The sequence below is a fragment of the Seriola aureovittata genome, chromosome 21 (genome assembly GCF_021018895.1).
Source record: "Seriola aureovittata isolate HTS-2021-v1 ecotype China chromosome 21, ASM2101889v1, whole genome shotgun sequence".
Classification (NCBI taxonomy): Eukaryota; Metazoa; Chordata; class Actinopteri; order Carangiformes; family Carangidae; genus Seriola; species Seriola aureovittata.
The window spans coordinates 22,632,152-22,659,135 of record NC_079384.1 but is presented as its reverse complement, the minus strand read 5'-3'; the positions used below and the strand labels follow the sequence as shown (position 1 = coordinate 22,659,135).

The 26,984-nt window shown below is 43.5% G+C and overlaps 12 non-coding genes and 1 pseudogene across 12 annotated transcripts; all 13 read left to right on the top strand.

Annotated features, from left to right (window-relative positions):
• Positions 1-516: 516 nt before the first annotated feature.
• LOC130163061 (5S ribosomal RNA) lies at positions 517-635 on the top strand. Its single transcript, XR_008826378.1, has one exon. It is a non-coding gene; the product is annotated as a 5S ribosomal RNA (ribosomal RNA).
• Positions 636-905: 270 nt separating this feature from the next.
• On the top strand, positions 906-1,024 carry LOC130163060 (5S ribosomal RNA). The gene has a single exon (XR_008826377.1). It is a non-coding gene; the product is annotated as a 5S ribosomal RNA (ribosomal RNA).
• Positions 1,025-1,294: 270 nt separating this feature from the next.
• LOC130163059 (5S ribosomal RNA) lies at positions 1,295-1,413 on the top strand. The gene has a single exon (XR_008826376.1). It is a non-coding gene; the product is annotated as a 5S ribosomal RNA (ribosomal RNA).
• A 270-nt stretch (positions 1,414-1,683) lies between these two features.
• On the top strand, positions 1,684-1,802 carry LOC130163058 (5S ribosomal RNA). Its single transcript, XR_008826375.1, has one exon. It is a non-coding gene; the product is annotated as a 5S ribosomal RNA (ribosomal RNA).
• A 270-nt stretch (positions 1,803-2,072) lies between these two features.
• LOC130163070 (5S ribosomal RNA) lies at positions 2,073-2,191 on the top strand. The gene has a single exon (XR_008826386.1). It is a non-coding gene; the product is annotated as a 5S ribosomal RNA (ribosomal RNA).
• A 270-nt stretch (positions 2,192-2,461) lies between these two features.
• Positions 2,462-2,579, top strand: LOC130163010 (5S ribosomal RNA). Its single transcript, XR_008826340.1, has one exon. It is a non-coding gene; the product is annotated as a 5S ribosomal RNA (ribosomal RNA).
• A 619-nt stretch (positions 2,580-3,198) lies between these two features.
• Positions 3,199-3,317, top strand: LOC130163007 (5S ribosomal RNA). Its single transcript, XR_008826337.1, has one exon. It is a non-coding gene; the product is annotated as a 5S ribosomal RNA (ribosomal RNA).
• A 629-nt stretch (positions 3,318-3,946) lies between these two features.
• Positions 3,947-4,055, top strand: LOC130163019 (5S ribosomal RNA; annotated as a pseudogene).
• Positions 4,056-5,023: 968 nt separating this feature from the next.
• Positions 5,024-5,142, top strand: LOC130163057 (5S ribosomal RNA). The gene has a single exon (XR_008826374.1). It is a non-coding gene; the product is annotated as a 5S ribosomal RNA (ribosomal RNA).
• A 270-nt stretch (positions 5,143-5,412) lies between these two features.
• LOC130163068 (5S ribosomal RNA) lies at positions 5,413-5,531 on the top strand. Its single transcript, XR_008826384.1, has one exon. It is a non-coding gene; the product is annotated as a 5S ribosomal RNA (ribosomal RNA).
• A 270-nt stretch (positions 5,532-5,801) lies between these two features.
• LOC130163056 (5S ribosomal RNA) lies at positions 5,802-5,920 on the top strand. The gene has a single exon (XR_008826373.1). It is a non-coding gene; the product is annotated as a 5S ribosomal RNA (ribosomal RNA).
• A 6,908-nt stretch (positions 5,921-12,828) lies between these two features.
• Positions 12,829-12,947, top strand: LOC130163082 (5S ribosomal RNA). The gene has a single exon (XR_008826397.1). It is a non-coding gene; the product is annotated as a 5S ribosomal RNA (ribosomal RNA).
• Positions 12,948-19,757: 6,810 nt separating this feature from the next.
• Positions 19,758-19,876, top strand: LOC130163041 (5S ribosomal RNA). The gene has a single exon (XR_008826359.1). It is a non-coding gene; the product is annotated as a 5S ribosomal RNA (ribosomal RNA).
• Positions 19,877-26,984: the final 7,108 nt, after the last annotated feature.

The following is a 26,984-nucleotide window of genomic DNA, read 5'->3' as shown; positions in this document are numbered from 1 at the left end:
TGTGCGGGGCTAGAACTCTCCCCCGCCGGATCGGGCTGCATGCTCTATCTCCCCCTGCTCCCTCATTCTCATGAGGGAAGAGAGGGGAGAAGAGAGAGTGTGTGTGTCTATATGTGTGTGTGAGAGAGAGAAAAAAAAGGGAGAGAGAGAGAGAAAAAAAAAGGGGGGGGGGGGGGGGAAGAGAAAAAGAGAGAGGGAGGGAGAGAGGAAGAGGGAGAGAGAGGAGAGAGAGAGAGAGAGAGAGAGAGAGAGAGCGAGGGAGGGAGAGAGGTTAGGGTTAGGGTAAAGGCTCAGGGTTAGGATTAAAGGTCAGAGGTCAAAGGTTAGGTTTAGGCATAGGGTGAGTGGTTAGGTTTAGGATGAGGCATAGGGTGAGTGTTTAGGAACATGTTGAGAGCCAAAGCAACAAGCAAACGCTGAAAAGGAAAGGCTCCTGCGCTAGACATAAACACGTAGCTTCGTGCATGAAGGACATGATCAACATGTTTAAAGAGGGTATTTGTCGCGCTCCCTCTCGCTTACAGCCATACCACTCTGAACACGCCCGATCTCGTCCGATCTCGGAAGCCAAGCAGGGTCGGGCCTGGTTAGTACTTGGATGGGAGACCGCCTGGGAATACCAGGTGCTGTAAGCTTTTTCGCATCTCTTTGCAATCAGCAGAGGACGCTGCTGCTCCTGCTTCAACAACCTGTTACTCTGCACCTGGCTGCACTTTTGGGGACAGCACAGATCACAATGTAAAGACACTTTTGTATTAAAATGTTACAAAGTTGACATGTTGAGAGCCAAAGCAACAAGCAAACGCTGAAAAGGAAAGGCTCCTGCGCTAGACATAAACACCTAGCTTCGTGCATGAAGGACATGATCATCATGTTTAAAGAGGGTATTTGTCGCGCTCCCTCTCGCTTACGGCCATACCACTCTGAACACGCCCGATCTCGTCCGATCTCGGAAGCCAAGCAGGGTCGGGCCTGGTTAGTACTTGGATGGGAGACCGCCTGGGAATACCAGGTGCTGTAAGCTTTTTGGCATCTCTTTGCAATCAGCAGAGGACGCTGCTGCTCCTGCTTCAACAACCTGTTACTCTGCACCTGGCTGCACTTTTGGGGACAGCACAGATCACAATGTAAAGACACTTTAGTATTAAAATGTTACAAAGTTGACATGTTGAGAGCCAAAGCAACAAGCAAACGCTGAAAAGGAAAGGCTCCTGCGCTAGACATATACACGTAGCTTAGAGCATTAAGGACATGATCATCATGTTTAAAGAGGGTATTTGTCGCGCTCCCTCTCGCTTACGGCCATACCACTCTGAACACGCCCGATCTCGTCCGATCTCGGAAGCCAAGCAGGGTCGGGCCTGGTTAGTACTTGGATGGGAGACCGCCTGGGAATACCAGGTGCTGTAAGCTTTTTCGCATCTCTTTGCAATCAGCAGAGGACGCTGCTGCTCCTGCTTCAACAACCTGTTACTCTGCACCTGGCTGCACTTTTGGGGACAGCACAGATCACAATGTAAAGACACTTTAGTATTAAAATGTTACAAAGTTGACATGTTGAGAGCCAAAGCAACAAGCAAACGCTGAAAAGGAAAGGCTCCTGCGCTAGACATATACACGTAGCTTCGAGCATTAAGGACATGATCATCATGTTTAAAGAGGGTATTTGTCGCGCTCCCTCTCGCTTACGGCCATACCACTCTGAACACGCCCGATCTCGTCCGATCTCGGAAGCCAAGCAGGGTCGGGCCTGGTTAGTACTTGGATGGGAGACCGCCTGGGAATACCAGGTGCTGTAAGCTTTTTCGCATCTCTTTGCAATCAGCAGAGGACGCTGCTGCTCCTGCTTCAACAACCTGTTACTCTGCACCTGGCTGCACTTTTGGGGACAGCACAGATCACAATGTAAAGACACTTTTGTATTAAAATGTTACAAAGTTGACATGTTGAGAGCCAAAGCAACAAGCAAACGCTGAAAAGGAAAGGCTCCTGCGCTAGACATAAACACGTAGCTTCGTGCATGAAGGACATGATCATCATGTTTAAAGAGGGTATTTGTCGCGCTCCCTCTCGCTTACGGCCATACCACTCTGAACACGCCCGATCTCGTCCGATCTCGGAAGCCAAGCAGGGTCGGGCCTGGTTAGTACTTGCATGGGAGACCACCTGGGAATACCAGGTGCTGTAAGCTTTTTCGCATCTCTTTGCAATCAGCAGAGGACGCTGCTGCTCCTGCTTCAACAACCTGTTACTCTGCACCTGGCTGCACTTTTGGGGACAGCACAGATCACAACGTAAAGACACTTTTCTATTAAAATGTTACAAAGTTGACATGTTGAGAGCCAAAGCAACAAGCAAACGCTGAAAAGGAAAGGCTCCTGCGCTAGACATAAACACCTAGCTTCGTGCATGAAGGACATGATCATCATGTTTAAAGAGGGTATTTGTCGCGCTCCCTCTCGCTTACGGCCATACCACTCTGAACACGCCGATCTCGTCCGATCTCGGAAGCCAAGCAGGGTCGGGCCTGGTTAGTACTTGGATGGGAGACCGCCTGGGAATACCAGGTGCTGTAAGCTTTTTCGCATCTCTTTGCAATCAGCAGAGGACGCTGCTGCTCCTGCTTCAACAACCTGTTACTCTGCATCTGGCTGCACTTTTGGGGACAGCACAGATCACAATGTAAAGACACTTTTGTATTAAAATGTTACAAAGTTGACATGTTGAGAGCCAAAGCAACAAGCAAACGCTGAAAAGGAAAGGCTCCTGCGCTAGACATAAACACCTAGCTTCGTGCATGAAGGACATGATCATCATGTTTAAAGAGGGTATTTGTCGCGCTCTCGTCCGATCTCGGAAGCCAAGCAGGGTCGGCCCTGGTTAATACTTGGATGGGAGGCCGCCTGGGAATACCAGGTGCTGTAAGCTTTTTCGCATCTCTTTGCAATCAGCAGAGGACGCTGCTGCTCCTGCTTCAACAACCTGTTACTCTGCACCTGGCTGCACTTTTGGGGACAGCACAGATCACAATGTAAAGACACTTTAGTATTAAAATGTTACAAAGTTGACATGTTGAGAGCCAAAATAACAAGCAAACGCTGAAAAGGAAAGGCTCCTGTGCTAGACATGAACACGTAGCTTCGTGCATGAAGGACATGATCATCATGTTTAAAGAGGGTATTTGTCGCGCTCCCTCTGGCTTGCGGCCATACCACTCTGAACACGCCCGATCTCGTCCAATCTCGGAAGCCAAGCAGAGTCGGGCCTGGTTAGTACTTGGATGGGAGACCGCCTGGGAATACCAGGTGCTGTAAGCTTTTTGGCATCTCTTTGCAATCAGCAGAGGACGCTGCTGCTCCTGCTTCAACAACCTGTTACTCTGCACCTGGCTGCACTTTTGGGGACAGCACAGATCACAATGTAAAGACACTTTTGTATTAAAATGTTACAAAGTTGACATGTTGAGAGCCAAAGCAACAAGCAAACGCTGAAAAGGAAAGGCTCCTGCGCTAGACATAAACACCTAGCTTCGTGCATGAAGGACATGATCATCATGTTTAAGGAGGGTATTTGTCGCGCTCTCGTCCGATCTCGTCCGATCTCGGAAGCCAACCAGGGTCGGGCCTGGTTAGTACTTGGATGGGAGACCGCCTGGGAATACCAGGTGCTGTAAGCTTTTTCGCATCTCTTTGCAATCAGCAGAGGACGCTGCTGCTCCTGCTTCAACAACCTGTTACTCTGCACCTGGCTGCACTTTTGGGGACAGCACAGATCACAATGTAAAGACACTTTTGTATTAAAATGTTACAAAGTTGACATGTTGAGAGCCAAAGCAACAAGCAAACGCTGAAAAGGAAAGGCTCCTGCGCTATACATAAAGACGTAGCTTTGTGCATGAAGGACATGATCATCATGTTTAAAGAGGGTATTTGTCGCGCTCCCTCTCGCTTACGGCCATACCACTCTGAACACGCCCGATCTCGGAAGCCAAGCAGGGTCGGGCCTGGTTAGTACTTGGATGGGAGACCGCCTGGGAATACCAGGTGCTGTAAGCTTTTTGGCATCTCTTTGCAATCAGCAGAGGACGCTGCTGCTCCTGCTTCAACAACCTGTTACTCTGCACCTGGCTGCACTTTTGGGGACAGCACAGATCACAATGTAAAGACACTTTTGTATTAAAATGTTACAAAGTTGACATGTTGAGAGCCAAAGCAACAAGCAAACGCTGAAAAGGAAAGGCTCCTGCGCTAGACATAAACACCTAGCTTCGCGCATGAAGGACATGATCATCATGTTTAAAGAGGGTATTTGTCGCGCTCTCGTCCGATCTCGGAAGCCAAGCAGGGTCGGGCCTGGTGAGTACTTGGATGGGAGACCGCCTGCGAATACCAGGTGCTGTAAGCTTTTTCGCATCTCTTTGCAATCAGCAGAGGACGCTGCTGCTCCTGCTTCAACAACCTGTTACTCTGCACCTGGCTGCACTTTTGGGGACAGCACAGATCACAATGTAAAGACACTTTTGTATTAAAATGTTACAAAGTTGACATGTTGAGAGCCAAAGCAACAAGCAAACGCTGAAAAGGAAAGGCTCCTGCGCTAGACATAAACACCTAGCTTCGTGCATGAAGGACATGATCATCATGTTTAAAGAGGGTATTTGTCGCGCTCTCGTCCGATCTCGGAAGCCAAGCAGGGTCGGGCCTGGTTAGTACTTGGATGGGAGACCGCCTGGGAATACCAGGTGCTGTAAGCTTTTTCGCATCTCTTTGCAATCAGCAGAGGACGCTGCTGCTCCTGCTTCAACAACCTGTTACTCTGCACCTGGCTGCACTTTTGGGGACAGCACAGATCACAATGTAAAGACACTTTTGTATTAAAATGTTACAAAGTTGACATGTTGAGAGCCAAAGCAACAAGCAAACGCTGAAAAGGAAAGGCTCCTGCGCTAGACATAAACACCTAGCTTCGTGCATGAAGGACATGATCATCATGTTTAAGGAGGGTATTTGTCGCGCTCCCTCTCGCTTACGGCCATACCACTCTGAACACGCCCGATCTCGTCCGATCTCGGAAGCCAAGCAGGGTCGGGCCTGGTTAGTACTTGGATGGGAGACCGCCTGGGAATACCAGGTGCTGTAAGCTTTTTCGCATCTCTTTGCAATCAGCAGAGGACGCTGCTGCTCCTGCTTCAACAACCTGTTACTCTGCACCTGGCTGCACTTTTGGGGACAGCACAGATCACAATGTAAAGACACTTTTGTATTAAAATGTTACAAAGTTGACATGTTGAGAGCCAAAGCAACAAGCAAACGCTGAAAAGGAAAGGCTCCTGCGCTAGACATAAACACCTAGCTTCGTGCATGAAGGACATGATCATCATGTTTAAAGAGGGTATTTGTCGCGCTCCCTCTCGCTTACGGCCATACCACTCTGAACACGCCCGATCTCGTCCGATCTCGGAAGCCAAGCAGGGTCGGGCCTGGTTAGTACTTGAATGGGAGACCGCCTGGGAATACCAGGTGCTGTAAGCTTTTTCGCATCTCTTTGCAATCAGCAGAGGACGCTGCTGCTCCTGCTTCAACAACCTGTTACTCTGCACCTGGCTGCACTTTTGGGGACAGCACAGATCACAATGTAAAGACACTTTTGTATTAAAATGTTACAAAGTTGACATGTTGAGAGCCAAAGCAACAAGCAAACGCTGAAAAGGAAAGGCTCCTGCGCTAGACATAAAGACGTAGCTTCGTGCATGAAGGACATGATCATCATGTTTAAAGAGAGTATTTGTCGCGCTCCCTCTCGCTTACGGCCATACCACTCTGAACACGCCCGATCTCGTCCGATCTCGGAAGCCAAGCAGGGTCGGGCCTGGTTAGTACTTGGATGGGAGACCGCCTGGGAATACCAGGTGCTGTAAGCTTTTTCGCATCTCTTTGCAATCAGCAGAGGACGCTGCTGCTCCTGCTTCAACAACCTGTTACTCTGCACCTGGCTGCACTTTTGGGGACAGCACAGATCACAATGTAAAGACACTTTTGTATTAAAATGTTACAAAGTTGACATGTTGAGAGCCAAAGCAACAAGCAAACGCTGAAAAGGAAAGGCTCCTGCGCTAGACATAAACACGTAGCTTCGTGCATGAAGGACATGATCGTCATGTTTAAAGAGGGTATTTGTCGCGCTCCCTCTCGCTTACGGCCATACCACTCTGAACACGCCCACAGTGTGTAGTTTCCGGTTCGGTGAGGTGGAAGTGTGAGGAGTCAGCGTGGAAGGAGAGGCAGAGAAAACAAAATTTAAGGAATAAGTTGAACTGTGCAACTAAGGACTGTGTTGGATAGTGGCTCTCTTTCCCCCGGCAGCTTGTTGCTGCGGAGGAGAAGTTTTTAGTGACACTCCAACTTGTCTGCAATGGCTCACGTGGCATCGAAGACCGGACCAGACATGACGGCAAATGGAGTTGCTGGAGATAAAGTCGGCGGTGGTTTGGCAGTTAAGGAAATGAGAAACCGGGAGGACTTGCGTCTGCCTGGTGTAAAAAAGGAGGTAAATAAGAGTCAGAGAAATCCGGTGGTGGAGACTCGAGGGGAGAACAGAAGACAAACTGACGGAGATGCGGGCATGATGTCGGGGACAGTGACGACGATTACAGACGGAGAGCCAAGAGCAGCGGGAGGTGAGGAGGAAATTGCGACGTTACATAAAACGTTGGTAATTAATGTGGAGGTGGACGGTGGAGACGATATAACAATGATGGAGCTACTAAGGGCCGTCGAGCTCACATGTGGGAGAATACTTGGGTGTCGGACTAAGAGTGATAAAAAGTGGGAATTGACTATGAGTAACCCAAAAGGGAAAGACAGACTGCTGGATGGTTTTCGTATTAAAGACTCCCGGGTCGTGGCCTCTGAAGTGATGAGAGACACAAGAGTGGTTTCTTTTCTAAATTTACCGCTTTACATCACGGATCGTCAAATTTATGATAAGCTGGGACAGTGGGGTGTGGAACCGGTGTCCACAATACGGAGGAAGAAATGGGCTGGCACTGATATCTATGATGGGACAAGATTCTTAAAAGTAAGATTCAGTGACTCGGTGTCATCACTGCCTTACAGCACCAAGTTTGAAACACTTGAAGGTCTGGAGTATTTTCGTGTCTTACATGACCATCAGATGCGAGTGTGTCGGTTGTGTTTACAGACAGGGCATATACTCAGAGAATGTCCAGAGTTTAAATGTTTTAAATGTAACATGAACGGACATTATGCCAGGGAATGTAAGGCTGTGGATAAGGAGGATCCCAAGGACAGTAAAGATGGTAACACTGTGGAGGAGGAGGTAGAGGAGGAGGAAGAGGAAGAGGAGGAGGAGGAGGTGGATGTGGATGACAGAGTGGACGGAGGAATGGGAGACATCTCCAATGATATGGAATCGGAGAGGGACGATGCAGAGAGGCAGCCAAAGCTATGCCAGGAGGAGGTCAGGACAAGAAATGGAGGGAAAAGTGGAGAGCAGGGAGGGGGGGCGGTGATAGGATGCAGTGATACGCTTAACCCATTTGAGCGTATTGAACGCAAGTTGATGGACATGTCTGAGGCAGCGCAGGGTTCAGACAACGAGGACAGTGGGAATGTGTTGCGAAATCGGAGCCGGAGCTCTCAAAGAGGGGAGACGCATGGTAGTGTGGTTGTTTTGCCAGGCGTAACATCAGGAACAGGTCCACCCCTGTTGAGACAGGATGATGACCTTCAAAAGTGGGGGTTCACAGATAAGGGGGGAGGACATACCTCTGTGGATAGACAAGGGAGGTCGAGCAAGAAGGGGAAAGGGGGGAAAAGTAAGAAAAAATAAATGGTTTGAGTGTGCATCATGTATTTTGTTTGGGGATTATTTTTCTCTTTTTTCTGTTATGCTTAAGCTCGCCTCTTTTAATGTAAATGGACTGAGGGATATTGACAAATTTGAAAAAGTTCTGAAATTGTGTGATACAGACATCCTCTGTCTACAAGAAACTCATTGGGACACAGTGTTAGAAAATAGAGGCAAGAAAGTGTGGTCTGGCCATTTCTTTTCGAGTCACGGCACTCAAAGAGCGAGAGGTGTGAGTATATTGGTTAACAAAAACTCTAAGATTGATGCCGCTCTTATAGATAGGGATAGGGAAGGGAGGTGGGTGAAGATTCGTTTTGTTTTTGAAGGTTTTGAACATAGATTGTTGAATATTTATGCGCCAAATAAAGAGGGCGATCGGGTTTCTTTTTTTCAAGAATTGAATGGTGTTGCAAAGGATTGCACTATTGTCATGGGGGATTTCAATGTCAAGTTATGTCGGCTTGATGTTAGTGATGATTGTTCGTTCAAATGTGATGCTTCGAGGAGTACTTTAACTAATTTTTTGTTGAAGACTGAATTTTGCGATTTGTGGCGAACTGCACATCCAATGGCACGGGAATACTCGAGAATACAATCATGTGCGGGGGAAGTGAAGAGGAGTAGGATTGATTATTGTTTAGTGAAAAAATCGCAGTTAAAATTGTTTAACACGGTGTGTTATAATTTAAATTTTTTGAGTGATCATGCCATTCTTTCAGTTGTAATGGGGGTAAGAGGGAGTGGGAGGGGGGGGGGAGTGTGGCATTTAAATGCCAATCTCTTGTTGGAGAAAAGTTATATTGAGTGCATTTCAAATTTAATTCGTGTTGAAAGTTCACGGCCGATTTTTGAAATAAATATTATAGAGTGGTGGGAAGCATTAAAACTGAAAATTAAACGGAAAAGCATCCAGTACGCAATAAGAATGAATTTTAAACAAAAAGAAACAGAAAGATCATTAAGAAATACAATTGCTAGATTGAATGCACAGCCTGTTGTTGATATTGAACGGCTTATGAAGTTTCAACATGATATTAATGAAATAGAAAAACGGAAGTGTGAAGGTGCTATAATGAGAAGCAGAGCTCAATATGCCGTAGAAGGTGAGAAAAATACAGCTTTCTTTTTGAATCTGGAAAAAAAGAAACAAAATCGGTGCTATATTCATGAAATTAAAAACAAGGAAGGGAAAATCATGACGCATTTGGTAGATATATTGGACACGGTTAAAAATTTTTATAGTGATTTGTTTGCATCAGAGGGCTCAAATATCCAATTGACAAATGATATTTTGACTCATATGGACAATAAACTTTCTGATGGTGATAGCCTATTGTGTGAACAGGAAATAACTGAACAAGATATCGAAAGTGTAATAAATCAGTTGGTTTTAAATAAAAGTCCAGGAACCGATGGTTTGACAGCAAATTTTTATAAGGTATTTTGTAATATATTAAAACCCATTCTGCTAAAGTTGTATAAAGCCATTGAACATACTCAAATCGTGCCTGAATCTATGACTGTGGGATTAATTACCTTGATTTTCAAAAAAGGGGAGGAAAATGATTTGGCAAATTATAGGCCGATTACTTTATTAAATAATGATTACAAAATCTTGATGAAGATTTTGGCCAATAGAGTGAAGCAAGTGCTGCACACTATTATAGAGCCTACGCAGGCTTATAGCATACCAGGTCGAGAGGTATCGGATATCATATTCTCTATACGTGATGTTGTGGAGTTTTTGAAACTTACAAAAAGAGAAGGTATTCTTTTAGCAATCGATTTTAACAAAGCATTTGATAGGGTGGAACATTCCTTTATGTTTTGTGTATTAAGTAAGATGGGATTTGGAGAAAAATTTTTAAAATGGATGCAATTATTGTATAAAAATGCTAAAGGCAGTGTCAAATGCAATGGGATAGTCACTGATACTTTTCCTTTACAGCGATCGGTAAGGCAGGGATGTCCGTTGTCATCGATTTTATATACAATAGTTGTTGAACCACTGAGTAAATTAATTAAATCAGATAAGTATATTAGAGGGATTGAGCTACCAGGGGGAGAAGTGTGTGTTATCCAGCAGTTCGCTGATGATACGACATTACTGGTGAGTGATATGGCAAGTATTCAAAGGGCGATAGATGTATTTAATATATATGGTCAAGCCTCGGGCTCGCGTATTAATATGAATAAATCAGAACTGATGTTTATAAATATGATTGGGCCGCGACAAGCAGATCTATCCTTTGCAATCCAAAGTAAACATGTCAAAATCTTAGGGATATATATAGGAATAGATGCAATAGCAGCGAGAGATCTCACTTGGTCAGGAATCTTGAAGAAAATTGAATCGGTTCTAAATTATTGGAAAATGAGAGATCTCAAATTAAATGGTAAGGTTATAGTTTTGAATAATTTGATATTGTCAAAACTGTCTTATGTTTTAGCAGTAATAGACTTACCCTTGTGGGTATTGAATAAATTAAATGGATTAATAACCACTTTTTTGTGGGGAACATCAGTCAGCAAAATTGCTAGGAAAACTCTAATTGGTAAATACAGTGAGGGAGGTCTACAATTAGTGGACATTGAAAGTAAAAAAAGGGCTTTTCGATTGAAGGTTGTCAAAAACTACTTGTATGATCCTACGCCCTATATGTGGAAAACTATGATGAAGTTTTTCTTAACACGAATACTTGACATAGGAGATTTTGTTCTACTAATGCGTTTGAAACAACCGATGACAGCAGGTCTCCCGTATTTTTACAGGGAGGTCCTGTCTGCTCAAGCGGAATTTTTACAGCACATATTATATAAGTGTGAGTCAATTGGAATGGTACGAAATATGCCTATTTTCCTAAATGAATGTGTGAAAACAAACGGTAAATTGTTGTATAATGATAAGATGTTAAGAGCAGGAATAGTGCAAATTAAAGATATTATTTATGAATTAGTAACAGGGTTTCTGCCGACGAATGCCATTTATGACACTGTAAAGACAATAGATTACGATGTAAATTATGCTACAATCAGGAATTATTATAAAGTGCTGCAGGATAGTATTCCCAGGAGGTGGAGGAATATGATACACACCCAAATTGTGACATCAAGGGAGGAGAAATTACCTGCATTACTATGTAAAAATGGAGGTGAAGAAGTGGGACTTCAGCAAGTTAAATGTAAATATTTCTATGATTTGTTTTTGAATCGAGCGGTACAGCCACCAGCATCCTTAAAGTATTGGAAAAATATGTTCCCACAATTAACAGCAAGCGAAATATGGGGTGACTGGAGGGTTAAAGGTAATAGTATTGAAGCAGCAGATAACGACTATAAAATCAGACACAATAAAATATTTACAAATGTTATTTTACACCAAATCAATAGGGAAATAGACCGTGAGTGTGATGTATGTGGTTTAGTATCGGAAACATTATTGCACATGTTTGAAAGTTGTACTGAATTAGTTGGTTTTTTTGGTTTATTGAAGAATTGTTTGGTTCAGAAATTAGGATTGATTTGGGAAGGAAATGATTCATGGGAGATTTTTATGTTGTTTGGTATTTGGGGGAGGAGCAGGGTGAAAAATGCAGCTCTATGTAGATTTCTGCTTAGTCATGCTCGACTAGCCATCAAAATTCGCCGAAATTTAGCTCATTTCGAAAATAAATTGCATTTAGTTTGGCCAATCTTTAGGAACATCATTAGAAAACATGTTAGGTTCAGATGGCTGAATGGAACTGCAGATTTTGCCCTACTCTTTCTCAGAGACAATTCTTTGATTTCTGTTAATGGAAGAGGGGAGTTGAGATTTGATTGGAGATTATGAGGGGTGTATGTTTATTTTTTATTTTTATTTTTTGTTAATGTGGGGGTTGATTTTGTAATATTTGTCATGAGGTTTATTTTGGGATTGGTTGAAATGAATGAGTCTGTAATAAAGTGTGGATCTTGTAATGAGGGGAGTTTTATGAGTCTGGGTGGATGTAATGGTTTTGTTTGTGTGTGTTTTTTTTCTCTCTTATTTTCTGGTAATTGAATGGGTGTATATTTCAACTATAATTTGGCGATATATGTATAAGAGTTGAATTAAGGCGACTAGTGATTTAATTATTGTCAAACTAAAATGTAATTTTATGTTATAAGAGGAGTTTTTGGCTTTGATGTTATTTTATGGTTTTTGTGTTTGTTAGGAGTGTGAAATGCTGTAGTGCAGGTGCTTAAGGGTGTGTAGTTTTTTGGATAAATGTTCCATTTAATTAGAGGGTATGTTTGTATATTTTCTTATTTCTTTGTTTTGAATAGTAAGTCTTCACAAAAGGTTTAGGTTTAGGCTGTATAAAGAAGGAATGGGATGTAAGGTGAAATTGTTTTGAGAAAACGTTGTATTTTATTTCTTTTTATTTTATTTTTTCTTTTTGTTCTTGAGATGTTTTGTTTTGTAGTGTTCTCTGTGTTAGTTTGGATTGTGTCTGAATGGATGGAGGGGATTTGTGTGTCTGATGAATAATGGTGGTGTATGTAACTACATGATGTGATCCAAAATGTATTTTTTAACAAAAATATATTTTCATAATAAAAGAGAAAAAAAAAAAAACACGCCCGATCTCGGAAGCCAAGCAGGGTCGGGCCTGGTTAGTACTTGGATGGGAGACCGCCTGGGAATACCAGGTGCTGTAAGCTTTTTCGCATCTCTTTGCAATCAGCAGAGGACGCTGCTGCTCCTGCTTCAACAACCTGTTACTCTGCACCTGGCTGCACTTTTGGGGACAGCACAGATCACAATGTAAAGACACTTTTGTATTAAAATGTTACAAAGTTGACATGTTGAGAGCCAAAGCAACAAGCAAACGCTGAAAAGGAAAGGCTCCTGCGCTAGACATAAACACCTAGCTTCGTGCATGAAGGACATGATCATCATGTTTAAAGAGGGTATTTGTCGCGCTCCCTCTCGCTTACGGCCATACCACTCTGAACACGCCCGATCTCGTCCGATCTCGGAAGCCAAGGAGGGTCGGGCCTGGTTAGTACTTGGATGGGAGACCGCCTGGGAATACCAGGTGCTGTAAGCTTTTTCGCATCTCTTTGCAATCAGCAGAGGACGCTGCTGCTCCTGCTTCAACAACCTGTTACTCTGCACCTGGCTGCACTTTTGGGGACGGGACAGCACAGATCACAATGTAAAGACACTTTTGTATTAAAATGTTACAAAGTTGACATGTTGAGAGCCAAAGCAACAAGCAAACGCTGAAAAGGAAAGGCTCCTGCGCTAGACATAAACACCTAGCTTCGTGCATGAAGGACATGACCATCATGTTTAAAGAGGGTATTTGTCGCGCTCCCTCTCGCTTACGGCCATACCACTCTGAACACGCATGCGTGAGTCAAACGTGAGTCGGCAATACCTGTGTGAGAGAGAGGAGAGAGGATCGCGGACCTCTGTTTTTTTTCTACTTCCCTTAGTTCATCCTTCTTTCTTTTTTCATTACATCTTACTTTTCCGTGCACCCTTTGTTTGTTTATTTGTTTGGACATTCCCCCCGGCAGTTTTACTGTTCGGGGGAGGCTTATTTGAGTTTTTTTTTCATGTTTTCTCTGACGGATTTAATGGTGACGGAAGCGGGAAATGGCTCATTGATGACGGAAATGGATTACGGACATAAAACAAGTCAAGATGTAGCGGAGAAAGAAGTGAATGAGTGGGAAGTAGTTGAAACAAAAGAACAGAGAGTTAGAAGAAAGAGTTTGAAAAAAAAAAAAAAGTAGCGAAGAGAGCACGGGAACAGCTGATTCAACGATGACGGCGCCGGCGAGAGGAGAGAGAGAGGAGAGAGAGCGGCGAGCAGCACTGACAGCTACAACGGGCAGAGGACGGAGGAGCGAGACCGGAGGAGCCGTGAGGGAGATCGGAGATGGAGATCGGATCAGGCCGGGACTCCATGGAGCTCCGAGAGCGGCGGCGGAGAGGGAGAGAGCAGAGGCGGGAGAGAGAGAGAGAAAGCAGCAGCGGCGGGTGAGCGAGAGGCGAGCGGCGGAGCTGAGAGGGAGAAAGGGAAAGCGGAAGGAACAGCGGGAGAAAAACAGCAGCAGCACCAGCATCAACAACAGAGAGAAGATGCGAGGCAAGTGACGGGAGTCAAATATGATCGGGAATTAACCGTGAGTCTCGAGGTCACCGGGCAGGACGAGGTCCCGGTGCTGGAGCTAATGAGATGCATCAGGGCTCTGTGTGGTGGACTGATAGCCTGCAGAGCGTCCGGTGCCAGAAGCTTTGAAATCACAATGTCACATGTGAAGGGGAAGGAACGACTCCTTGATGGCTTCAAAATAGGTAATTGTAGCATTTTTGTAAAGGATCTATGTAACGATGAATTAATGGTTTCTTTCTTAAACTTACCGGCTTATGTAACAGATGAGGGAATATTACAAAAGCTAGAGGGATGGGGAGTTTCGGCAGCTTCCTCCATTAGGAGGAGAATGTGGCCAGGGACACAAGTAGCAGATGGTACCCATTTCCTAAAAGTCAAGTTTACAGATAAAGTACAGTCACTGCCATACTCTGCGAGATTTGAAACTGCCATGGGTCCTGAATACTTCAGGGTTATACATGATAGGCAAACTAAAGTCTGCAGGATGTGCCTTCAACCAGGGCACATCCTGCGAGAGTGCCCGGAGTTCTCATGCCACAAGTGCGGAGTTCAGGGACATTATGCTAGGGAGTGCAGCAACAGGCAGAGGAGAAATAAAAAGTGTGAGGTGTGCTACAACATTATGGAGGAATGTAATTGTAACTACAGCGATTCAGAAGCAGTAGCAGAGTCTGGATCGGAGGCTTTATATAGTGAGGAGGAGGATATGAGTAATGAGGAAGAGGAGGGGGAGGCCGGAGTGAGGGGCTGTGGCACCGCAAAACAGGCTGGCAGTGAGGATCCCGTCTCACGGAGAGTCCTGGGCTCTCAAACAGCGGTGCAGAGCCGGAGTGTGAGGTTGGGTTCGCGCCAGAACGGACTCAGTCTTGACACCGGCCTGTACGCGAAAGAAAGGGGCAGGGGCGGCGACGGGCTCAAAGAGGGACCGGAGCCGCCTTTAGCCCCGGAAGAGATGGAAGTAGAGGAGACCCAGAGCGATCTGCAGCCGGCGGCAGCCGCATGCTGCGATCTACCGGCCTCAGCGATATCCTCTATACTCCCCCCACAAAGAAAATCTGATAGTGACTCCGAAATGGACTTAGCTACAATTAAAAACATCAGAAAGCAGCACACCTTCAATAAAAACACAGTTAATAAAAAGAGAAAGAAAGACAAAAAAGGAAAAGAATAATGATTAAGATAGAGAGTTAACACCACTTTTCTTTTTCACAATGCTGTTGCTGCACTCCCTCAATGCAAACGGACTGCGCACTTGTGGCAAGATGACTGCCATTCTAGAGGGGATAAAAGGCGATATACTCTGCCTTCAAGAAACAAGGTGGGACAAAAACAGTGTAGAGGCAGCAACAAATATATGGAATGGGAACATCTTCCATAATAATGGCACTAGCAAGTCAAGTGGGGTTGCAACGTTAATAAAGAATAACAACATAAATGATAGTAAATTAGTACACAAAGATGATAATGGTAGATTACTTATTATAGATATAACAGTAAATAATATTATATATAGAATAATCAATGTATATGCCAATAATTGTGAAAAAGAAAGGAAAGAGATGTTTAATAAAATAGGAAGATGGGTAAATAACAAAACTGTAATAGTTGGGGACTTTAATACAGTGTTAACAAAATCGGATATATCTGTAAATAATGTATATAAAAATGACATCAGTAGAACAGCATTATATGAATTAATGAACAATCACAACTTGATGGATATATGGAGAATACAGAATCCTCTAAAAAGAACATTCTCAAGAAGACAGGTGGTAAAGGGTACATTAAGACAATCAAGAATAGACTTATGTTTAGCGGCCTCAGAAGTGATTAAGAAAATTAACAAAACAACGTACAAATTTAATACATGGAGTGATCATGCAACTCTGGAGTGTCTGCTGGACTCTGCAGGGGGGATCAGGGGAGGAGGAACCTGGTGCCTCAACTCCAGCCTCCTGATGGACCCGGCATATGTCAAAAAAATCAAAAACTTACTTAGTTACGCTAGAACAGAAATGCAAATAGATAATAATTATATAGAAAGATGGGACAATATAAAAGAAAGAATCAAAAAAGCAAGTATCAATTATAGCAAAGAGAAAAAATGGAAAGAAAAACAAGAAGAACAGAACATCAGAAAGCAACTAGAAGAAGAACTGATATTAATAGATAACCAAAGAAATAGAAGCTGTGAAAAGTATGAATTATATAAAAATCAATTAAATAATATAGAAAGGGAAAGATGTAAAGGGGCTGCAGTTAGGAGTAGATTTCAAAATCTGGTAGATGGGGAGAAGTGCACAGCTTTTTTTCTGGGGATGGAAAAGCAAAAACAGAATAAAACTATAATAGAAGAATTGAAAGATAGAAGCAATAACATACACACAGATAGAATAGAGATACTAGAAATTATTAAAGAATACTATACGAATTTATTCAAAGAAGAAGGAAGCAACAATGAAAAAACAGAAACAATATTATCATATGTAGACAAAAAAATTAACATGGAGGATAAAGAATGTGTGTGACAGCAAATTAACATTAAAAGAAATAGAAGCGACAATAGACAACTTAAATAAGAATAAAAGTCCAGGATCTGATGGCTTAACAGCAGAATTTTACATCAGGTTTAAGGAACAGCTGGCCCCCCTGCTGCTCGACCTCTACCATACAATGCAAGAACAACAAAAAACACCAAAATCTTTCACTACAGGTATGATTACAGTAATTTATAAGAATAAAGGAGACAGAAACATAATATCCAACTATAGACCAATAAGCCTGCTAAATACAGATTACAAGATACTCACCAAAACCTTGGCCAATAGAATAAAACAGACATTGAATCAAATAATTAGTATAAATCAGGCCTACAGCATACCCAGTAGAAACATCCAAGATTCAATTGCTACAATAAGAGATACAGTAAGAGGAATGCCAGCACAGGGGGGGCTTCTGCTAACAATAGACCTTGAAAAGGCATTTGACAGAGTAGAACACCAGTTTCTCTACAAAGTATTAGGGAAATTTGGATATGGGAATGGGTTTATAAATTGGATACAGTTATTGTACAAAAACGCCAAAAGTGTAATAAAATGCAATGGAATGATAACAGACAGTATTCAAATTAGAAGATCGGTGAGGCAAGGATGTCCGCTGTCAGGCCTGCTATATAGCATAGTGGCAGAGCCACTAGCTCAAGCGATAATTAAAGATAAAGAAATAACAGGAATACAAACACCCAAAAACAGTACTATTAAAATAACTCAATACGCGGATGACATTACAATAACAGTCAAATCAGGTAAATGCATAGACAAAATCATGGAACATTTCAAAACTTACAGCAAAGCATCAGGAGCAAAAATAAACATAACCAAATCTGAAATAGGTCAACTTGGAAGGGTGAATAACTATGTAAATAAATGGGGATTTAGGGTAAACAATGGGTGTAGGAAAATATTAGGAGTATATATAGGAGAGAATGAGGGTGAGGCTAGGGACAGAGGGTGGAGGGAAATGATAGGGAAATTGCAAGGGATTTTAAACTTGTGGAGAGCAAGAGGTTTAACACTGAAAGGAAAGGTAATTGTAGTTAATGCTCTGATACTGTCAAAAATTAATCATTTAATGGGAACCTGTGAGCTGCCGCAATGGGCACTTAAATCGCTGACAGCAGCAATCTCCTCCTTCCTTTGGAGGGGAAAGGGAAATTCGATAGCTCACAGAGTGTTAATTGCTAATAAAAAGGAGGGGGGCTTAGGATTAATTGACATAGGTGCAAAAAAAGATGCATTCAGGGTTAAAATTATCAGAAATTTTCTAGATCCGGACCGGCAGTACCCCTGGGAGGACTGGTTGGCCAGCTACCTGGCCGAGTACGGGGAGAAAGATGCATACAACCTGTGCTCGCTCCTCCCCAGAAAAGTCAGGAATGGCCTGCCTGGCTTCTACCAGGAGGTACTTGAGGCTTGGGGAAAGATTCTGCCCCACCTCTGGCCCAAGTGCAGTAATAAAGAGCATGTGCTGCAATTACCTTTCTTGAACAGTCCCTTCTTTATATATGAGGGGAGAGTTCTGATCAGCGGTCCGATGAGAGAGGCTGGGCTAACGAGGGTGGGTCAAGTGATTGATGAGAGAGGAGATTTTAATGTTGAATTGATATGCAAAAAAATGAGAGAGAGAAAAATAATGTATAGAAAAGAAAACATAAGAAAACTGAAAGAGAAATTTGAACAAACCCTTGACCCTGCGTGGCGAGGTTTGCTAAAAGAGAATAAAAAAGGTATTGGAGCTGCTCTTCCCCAACTGGAATACATAGAAAAGGACAACAGGAAAAGACTAGAAAATGTCCAAACGAAGACATGGTACAGGTTGCTAGTAGAGAAAATCAAAAGGTCACCTACTGCAGAACATACCTGGGAAAAACAATACCCTTTAAAAGAAATTAAAAAAATATGGACAAATATAGACATACCACTAATAGACGGCATGACAAGAAACCTGGACTTTAACATTCGACACAGAAGGATTTACACTGGAATTATCTTGCACCAAATCAATAAACAGAAATACTCGAGGACTTGCACAATATGCAGACAAGAACCAGAGGACATTGAACACATATTTCAAACATGCATAGAAGCAAAGCAGTTACAGTTATATATAAAATCAATCTTACAGGAACATTGCAATTTAAAAATACACAACAATACGGACTGGTTATGGACTTGGTTATTTGGAATTACAGGAAAACATCCAAAGAAGAATAACACACTGATCAACACAATCCTAGCGCTGGCAAGGAAAACAATATGGATAAATAGGAATTACAAACTATTTGAACAAAAAACAGTCAATGTAAAGAAACTTTTTCAAAACACACTCAAGGCACATATTAGAACAATTTATAGGGCAGACAAGGACACTTTTGACAAACATTTCACAAGACACAACACTTTAATGAAGGCAGGGAATGAGGGAAACTTGTGGTTTATGTTATAGTGTTTTTGTTTAGAGTCTATGCTCTGATAGGTGAGTCATGGAAAAGTATGGATTGTGTTCTTGTTTACTTTATCTATTTATTGATTGTTTGATTGATTGATTGATGGATTGATTGATTGATTTTATTTAATTAATTTAATTAATTTTTTATTTATTTATTTATTTATTTATTTTTTATTTTTTTTGATCGTAGTGTTATTAAGGCTACGGTTTCTTTATGGTAAAGGATGGGGTTTTATTTATACACTTAAAGGGTGTGTAATGCCATGTTTTTGATAAAAGTATGTCCTGTCAAATGGATTGTGTTGTAAATACAGATTGTGCTATATTTTTGATAATAAAAGATAAAAAAAAAAAACACGCCCGATCTCGTCCGATCTCGGAAGCCAAGCAGGGTCGGGCCTGGTTAGTACTTGGATGGGAGACCGCCTGGGAATACCAGGTGCTGTAAGCTTTTTGGCATCTCTTTGCAATCAGCAGAGGACGCTGCTGCTCCTGCTTCAACAACCTGTTACTCTGCACCTGGCTGCACTTTTGGGGACGGGACAGCACAGATCACAATGTAAAGACACTTTTGTATTAAAATGTTACAAAGTTGACATGTTGAGAGCCAAAGCAACAAGCAAACGCTGAAAAGGAAAGGCTCCTGCGCTAGACATAAACACGTAGCTTCGTGCATGAAGGACATGATCGTCATGTTTAAAGAGGGTATTTGTCGCGCTCCCTCTCGCTTACGGCCATACCACTCTGAACACGCCCGATCTCGTCCGATCTCGGAAGCCAAGCAGGGTTGGGCCTGGTTAGTACTTGGATGGGAGACCGCCTGGGAATACCAGGTGCTGTAAGCTTTTTGGCATCTCTTTGCAATCAGCAGAGGACGCTGCTGCTCCTGCTTCAACAACCTGTTACTCTGCACCTGGCTGCACTTTTGGGGACGGGACAGCACAGATCACAATGTAAAGACACTTTTGTATTAAAATGTTACAAAGTTGACATGTTGAGAGCCAAAGCAACAAGCAAACGCTGAAAAGGAAAGGCTCCTGCGCTAGACATAAACACGTAGCTTCGTGCATGAAGGACATGATCGTCATGTTTAAAGAGGGTATTTGTCGCGCTCCCTCTCGCTTACGGCCATACCACTCTGAACACGCCCACTTTGGAGTTGCAGGAGATTGGTGCTGAAAGTAATTGTTGCGGGAAGCTGAAGTGAAAGCACCCTCATTGTTTTGGACTAAAATATTGTTTTTTGCACTCGCCTGAAAGACGGTTGTTTTTTGTTGTATTTTGATTTAGACGTGTTCCCCCGACAGCAGCTGCTGTTTGGGGGGAGCGCACAGCGGCGAAACATACAAATGGACGAGTATGTGAGAGACGGGATTGAACGGGAGAAAAGGCAAGAGAGAGGAATAATGGTGGATCGTAAATTGGAAAGAATCTTTGAAAAAAGACTTACTGTGGTGGTGGAAATTGAAGGTGAGGACAAAATAACGATGATGGAGCTGCTGACGAAAGTGAAAAGAGAGTGTGGTGTTGGGTCTGAGCTCTATTAGTAACTGGAAATCATTATTACTCGGCCTCACACGGGGGCATCATTAGTACTCGGCCTCACCCGGGCGGCACCATTATGTTAACAGTACTCTACCTCATGAGCTGGACACCAAATATGTTAGATTTCGGTTGTTTATCAATTTATTGGCTATCACAAATTAAGAAAATATTAATATTAAATATTAATATTAAAGAATAACTTTAAAATGAATTAAAGTTCACGGGGCACCAGCCTAAACTAATAGGCAAAATAGCCAATATGCTTTTAGTCTCAATTAATTACAATTATTTTGGAACTCTGATTAATCATTAGCTTACTAACTATAACCAAATTACCAAATCAATAGTAAGTTACAGTTGAAGGATTGGAATTCTACCGAGTAGAGGTTGGCAATATTCACGCTTGTGCAACATTAAACACACCAGTAGTTATACTTAAAAAAAGGCATTTATTTACAATGGAGCAGAGTAAAGTACAATGTCTAATCTAGCATATACAGGTGTGTGTGTGTGTGTGTGTGTGTATGTGTCTGTGTGTCTGTGGGGACACAGACAAAGGCAAGATGGCCGACTCAAAGTGGTCACTGTGACCACATGACCTGAACAAAGAAGACTACAAAGATGGCGGTAAACAAAGAAACTACTAAAATGGCCGCTGAGACCACCTAGTGTGTGTGAGAGGGGAGGTGTGAGTTTCTTTGTTAGCCTAGCTCATGTAATCTAAAGGTACCAGGTTAGAGGGGGAAGGTTACCTTCATGCAGGTTCTAGGACTGAGACGTACTGCTATGTGTGTGAACATACGAGTACTCGATTAACTGTATGACTGACCACAACCTAAGCAAACATTACAACAACAAGACATCAATCAACAAGTACATTAACAAGTTAAGACTTCTGCTGATTAGCTATGCGGTGCTATGCTGTGCTGGGAGAGGTAAGGCCCAGTCCGTTAACGTTACCCAATCCTTGGAACAAGCAAAGAGGTCCTTTCCAGTGTTTTGTAAAGTCCAGTGAGTTTGGGGGGTTTCCTGGTGGAATAAAGTCCTGTCTGGCTGTGTTGCTTGCTGGTATCTCCTTTGTTCTCCTCACAGAGTTAGCTGTTCCATGCTAACTCTGCTACGACTCCTGTTGCTTGGAAAATCAGCTGGCCTTGTGTTGTAGCCGCTGATTCTGAAGAGGATTTGGTTCACTCTCAGTTAATCCGAAGCAGGTCGCTGTTGTGGAGGAGAAGAGTGTTTGCAGGCTGCTGGTTGCAGGCCGGCGAGAGAGCTAGTTTCTCAGGTAGCAGAGCTGACCTGGGCTGGGGCCTTGTTGCCCTTTGAAGAACCGAGAGGAGAGGGCTGGAGCTGCTCTCCAGAGCAAGCCAAGAAGGGAAGAGAGAGAGAAGGGGTCTAGAAGACTGGTTTTGTTTGGTGACACCCTTGGGGGTCACATGTCACACGCTGGCCCACACTGGCTGGCCAGTGGGGTCCGTGGGGGGGAAGGGTCATCCCCAGGTGTGAACCGTGAGGAACTGTGGGGTGTGAATTCCTTTGTCCAGTGGAGCAAAGAAACATTTGGTCTATTGAATGACTGAGTCCCAACAGTCCCCCCTTTGTTGTCAGGATGCCACCTGACGTGTCATCCTGAGAGCATAATGTATAGTCCATTTGTCATTTCATTCAACGGGTAATATCGGGGCATTTGTCAGCACTATCTATCTTGGCTAAGCAAGAACAATCAGGTTACAAAGCACTTGGTGTTAGTGAGGACAGGAAAGTCAGTGATGTTAGTTTGTTAAGGTGAGATATAGAGGGTGGCACCTAGAATGACAAGATTTGGAGTGTCTGGGTGAGTGTGCCATGTATATGCAGTGTCCTAAACTTGTATCTGATTTGATTCAGAATTTAGTTTGCTGCTGCTGCTGCTGACAAACCCATTGTGTCCATCTGGAAGAGTGTAGGGTACCCTGAGCCTACTTACTGTCAGTACTCAGTGCGGCGAACTCTGGAGCGCCGGTGCTTTAAGTTTTCTTTAACCTGTGGCACAAAGCTGTAGCACTTTGAGTAGCTGAAGGAAGAACATTCAGAGGCATTGTCACTGTCTGAATTAACGTGGTCAGAGATGACGTGGTCATTGTCTGATCCATGTGTTGACTGGTCCTGTGTCTGAGCCAGAATTTCTGCGTAAGGCCGTCTCCTGCTCCTATTGTGGGAGTGCCTATCTCTACGCACTTGGTGGGCGTGGCGGTTACGCTCAGCACCCATATGTGGCCTTTTATCACCCCCCTTCGATCTGTTCTGAGGGTGATCTTTTGAGGTTACATGTCTGTGTGACGCTAAGGTGTTTGAGTTGCTAGGCTCAGTTGTTTTCCCCCTTGCCTTGGAATTGACCATGGTTTCCCAAGCCATTTTTGTCATTTTCTTTATTTCCTGCATGGTGGGCTTACCTTGATGCGTCATCAGTGTAACATGAGTGCGTACACAGGGATGGAGGTTTCGTAGGAACAAAGACTTGAAGGTGGAGTTCTGCTCTAAGCCTGGTGTGTTCCTACCCTGAAAATATGCATGCCTCAAACGTTGGTAAAAGTCATTGGGATGTTCATGGCGGGAGTGTTTGATTTGAGAAGCTGCAACCAAAGATTCTATCTCATCTGCAGCAGGAGAGAATTCTTCTGTCAGTGCTTGACAGAGCTCTTTGTAGTCATCTCTGACACTGGGAGGCAGTGATTGCATAAACTTGTGGACTGCTTTTGAGCTGGTCTTCCACACAAGTTTAGTTTTCTCCCTTTGGGTTGCATGGGGCAAATCAATTAAGTTGTGATCTAACTCCCTAAAGTAGTTTTCAATATGTTGATCAGAGTTGTCTGGATCAAAATGTTCAATGTCCTTTGCTATGAACTCAAGCACTTCGAGGCGGGGGCACTGTGAGGTTCCTACTGATGAAGGCGAGACTAAGCTAGCTGGACTAGAGGAAGGAGCTGAACAGCGGTCATCACTCTCATGGAGGTGCAGAGAGGAGGCTGAACAGTCCGGAAAAGTTTTGGTCCTTCTGTTGGAGGGGTGAGCACAGGTGAAACTGTTATGCATCAGTGGCTGATGGGAACATGAATATCCTCTACCGGATAAACTACCTGTCTCTTCATTGTCAGTTTCAGGAAGATGGGAAGTCAGGTGGGTGTAACCTCTGTCTCTCAGTGGAGGTTGAGGAGCTGACTTCATTTCCCAGGACTTAGGGTCAGTTGGGAATTTGTCCCATCCTCTGAGTGGAGGCGGAGTTAACCTGTCATTAAGGGAAGAGTGTGAAGCAGAGAAACCAGAATCACAAGCACTGACCGATCGTGGTGGAGCAAAGCATTCTGATTTAACCCTTAACAATTCTTCCTTGTGTGAACAGAGGTCTACCTCTGCTGCATGCAGGTCTCCTAAGTAGCGCATGGCTTTCTTGTTAGCTTCCTTAACTTCCTGGAGGAGAAAAGCATTTTGAGCTCTAAGCGATTTTACCTCCTCCTCTAGGGCTGCTTGGCTCTGAAGTGAAATGCTGGTTTGCCTGTGGAAGTTCAACAGTACACATCTTAACAATGGGCCTTTGGATGCAGTCTGAGCATCACCTTTGTCACTGAGTAGCAAGTCTATTTCTTTACTGCACTCACTGGAATTTAACTTGCTGATAAATTCTAGGTAGCCAGGCTTCAGGCTCTGTGCTAGGGAAGAAATAAACTGCTCTACACAGGAGTTCTCCATTGTTGTGTCTGGGAAAGAGGGAGGTTAAACAAGTTTTTCACAAAACAAGAAGGCAATATAGTTGGCTGCGGTGTTGCGCTGGCAGACACCTTGTAGTGTAGTTTGGTAGTACACTAGCCTAACTAAACAATGCAGTGGTCTACACTATGGGGGGTAGCTTCCTGCGGAGGAGGGGCAGCTACACTAGTGGGCATAAAGATTAAGGACAGTAAAGGCAAGTGCAGGTTTACTGTCTGCTTAAGAAATGTTTCAAAAAGCAATGACTGAGATGCAAGGCAGTAACAGTCCAAAGATTATCTCTTCAAGTTGACTCAGGCTGTAATGCAAGGCAGTAACAGCTAGGTGCAGAACTTGGGTTTCACAGGGCTGGTAGCACGCTGTGGCTCTATCTCAGGCTCTATTTCTTACTCAGGCTGAAATGCTTGGCAGTAACAGCCAGGTATAAGCTCTCTGTGTTACACAGGGCTGTCGGCACACAGTGTTTAATGTTAAAGGGAGCAGCAATTCTGACAGCTTTACTAGATAGCATTGAACACGTGGTATTCAAATGCTGAACTGAGGTTCTTACATTTCCTACAGAATAAACTCAACTGGAATTGTTAGCAACAATAGCAGGCTCTTGATACTAAGGCTTAAGTGTTAGCTATTAATAACTGGAGGACGTCTAATATTACTTAAGGTAAAATTAGTAAACCAATTCTCACCACAGTGCACTTGTTTGTAAGTACACCTGGACGTTTACTCCTGTGGTGGACTAAAAAAATTTTTCAACCTTTGCGGTTTTGGCCAAATTATGAATTTAATATTGCACAATTATGAATATTTGCCAACAGTACTCGGCCTCACACGGGGCACCATTATGTTGGGTCTGAGCTCTATTAGTAACTGGAAATCATTATTACTCGGCCTCACACGGGGGCATCATTAGTACTCGGCCTCACCGGGCGGCACCATTATGTTAACAGTACTCTACCTCATGAGCTGGACACCAAATATGTTAGATTTCGGTTGTTTATCAATTTATTGGCTATCACAAATTAAGAAAATATTAATATTAATATTAATATTAAAGAATAACTTTAAAATGAATTAAAGTTCACGGGGCACCAGCCTAAACTAATAGGCAAAATAGCCAATATGCTTTTAGTCTCAATTTATTACAATTATTTTGGAACTCTGATTAATCATTAGCTTACTAACTATAACCAAATTACCAAATCAATAGTAAGTTACAGTTGAAGGATTGGAATTCTACCGAGTAGAGGTTGGCAATATTCACGCTTGTGCAACATTAAACACACCAGTAGTTATACTTAAAAAAAGGCATTTATTTACAATGGAGCAGAGTAAAGTACAATGTCTAATCTAGCATATACAGGTGTGTGTGTGTGTGTGTGTGTGTATGTGTCTGTGTGTCTGTGGGGACACAGACAAAGGCAAGATGGCCGACTCAAAGTGGTCACTGTGACCACATGACCTGAACAAAGAAGACTACAAAGATGGCGGTAAACAAAGAAACTACTAAAATGGCCGCTGAGACCACCTAGTGTGTGTGAGAGGGGAGGTGTGAGTTTCTTTGTTAGCCTAGCTCATGTAATCTAAAGGTACCAGGTTAGAGGGGGAAGGTTACCTTCATGCAGGTTCTAGGACTGAGACGTACTGCTATGTGTGTGAACATACGAGTACTCGATTAACTGTATGACTGACCACAACCTAAGCAAACATTACAACAACAAGACATCAATCAACAAGTACATTAACAAGTTAAGACTTCTGCTGATTAGCTATGCGGTGCTATGCTGTGCTGGGAGAGGTAAGGCCCAGTCCGTTAACGTTACCCAATCCTTGGAACAAGCAAAGAGGTCCTTTCCAGTGTTTTGTAAAGTCCAGTGAGTTTGGGGGGTTTCCTGGTGGAATAAAGTCCTGTCTGGCTGTGTTGCTTGCTGGTATCTCCTTTGTTCTCCTCACAGAGTTAGCTGTTCCATGCTAACTCTGCTACGACTCCTGTTGCTTGGAAAATCAGCTGGCCTTGTGTTGTAGCCGCTGATTCTGAAGAGGATTTGGTTCACTCTCAGTTAATCCGAAGCAGGTCGCTGTTGTGGAGGAGAAGAGTGTTTGCAGGCTGCTGGTTGCAGGCCGGCGAGAGAGCTAGTTTCTCAGGTAGCAGAGCTGACCTGGGCTGGGGCCTTGTTGCCCTTTGAAGAACCGAGAGGAGAGGGCTGGAGCTGCTCTCCAGAGCAAGCCAAGAAGGGAAGAGAGAGAGAAGGGGTCTAGAAGACTGGTTTTGTTTGGTGACACCCTTGGGGGTCACATGTCACACGCTGGCCCACACTGGCTGGCCAGTGGGGTCCGTGGGGGGGAAGGGTCATCCCCAGGTGTGAACCGTGAGGAACTGTGGGGTGTGAATTCCTTTGTCCAGTGGAGCAAAGAAACATTTGGTCTATTGAATGACTGAGTCCCAACAGTGGCGAAGTAATTGGATGTAGGTTAAAGACGGAAAAAAGCTACGAACTCACGATGAAAGATGAAAACGGGAAAATAAAGATCATGGATGGACTGAAGATCAGGAATAACATAATAGCAGTGAAGGAGTTGGGGAGCGGAGAGATGGTGGTTTCTTTTATTAATTTGCCGACATATGTTGAGGACGGGGCGATAATGGACAAGTTGAGAGACTGGGGTGTG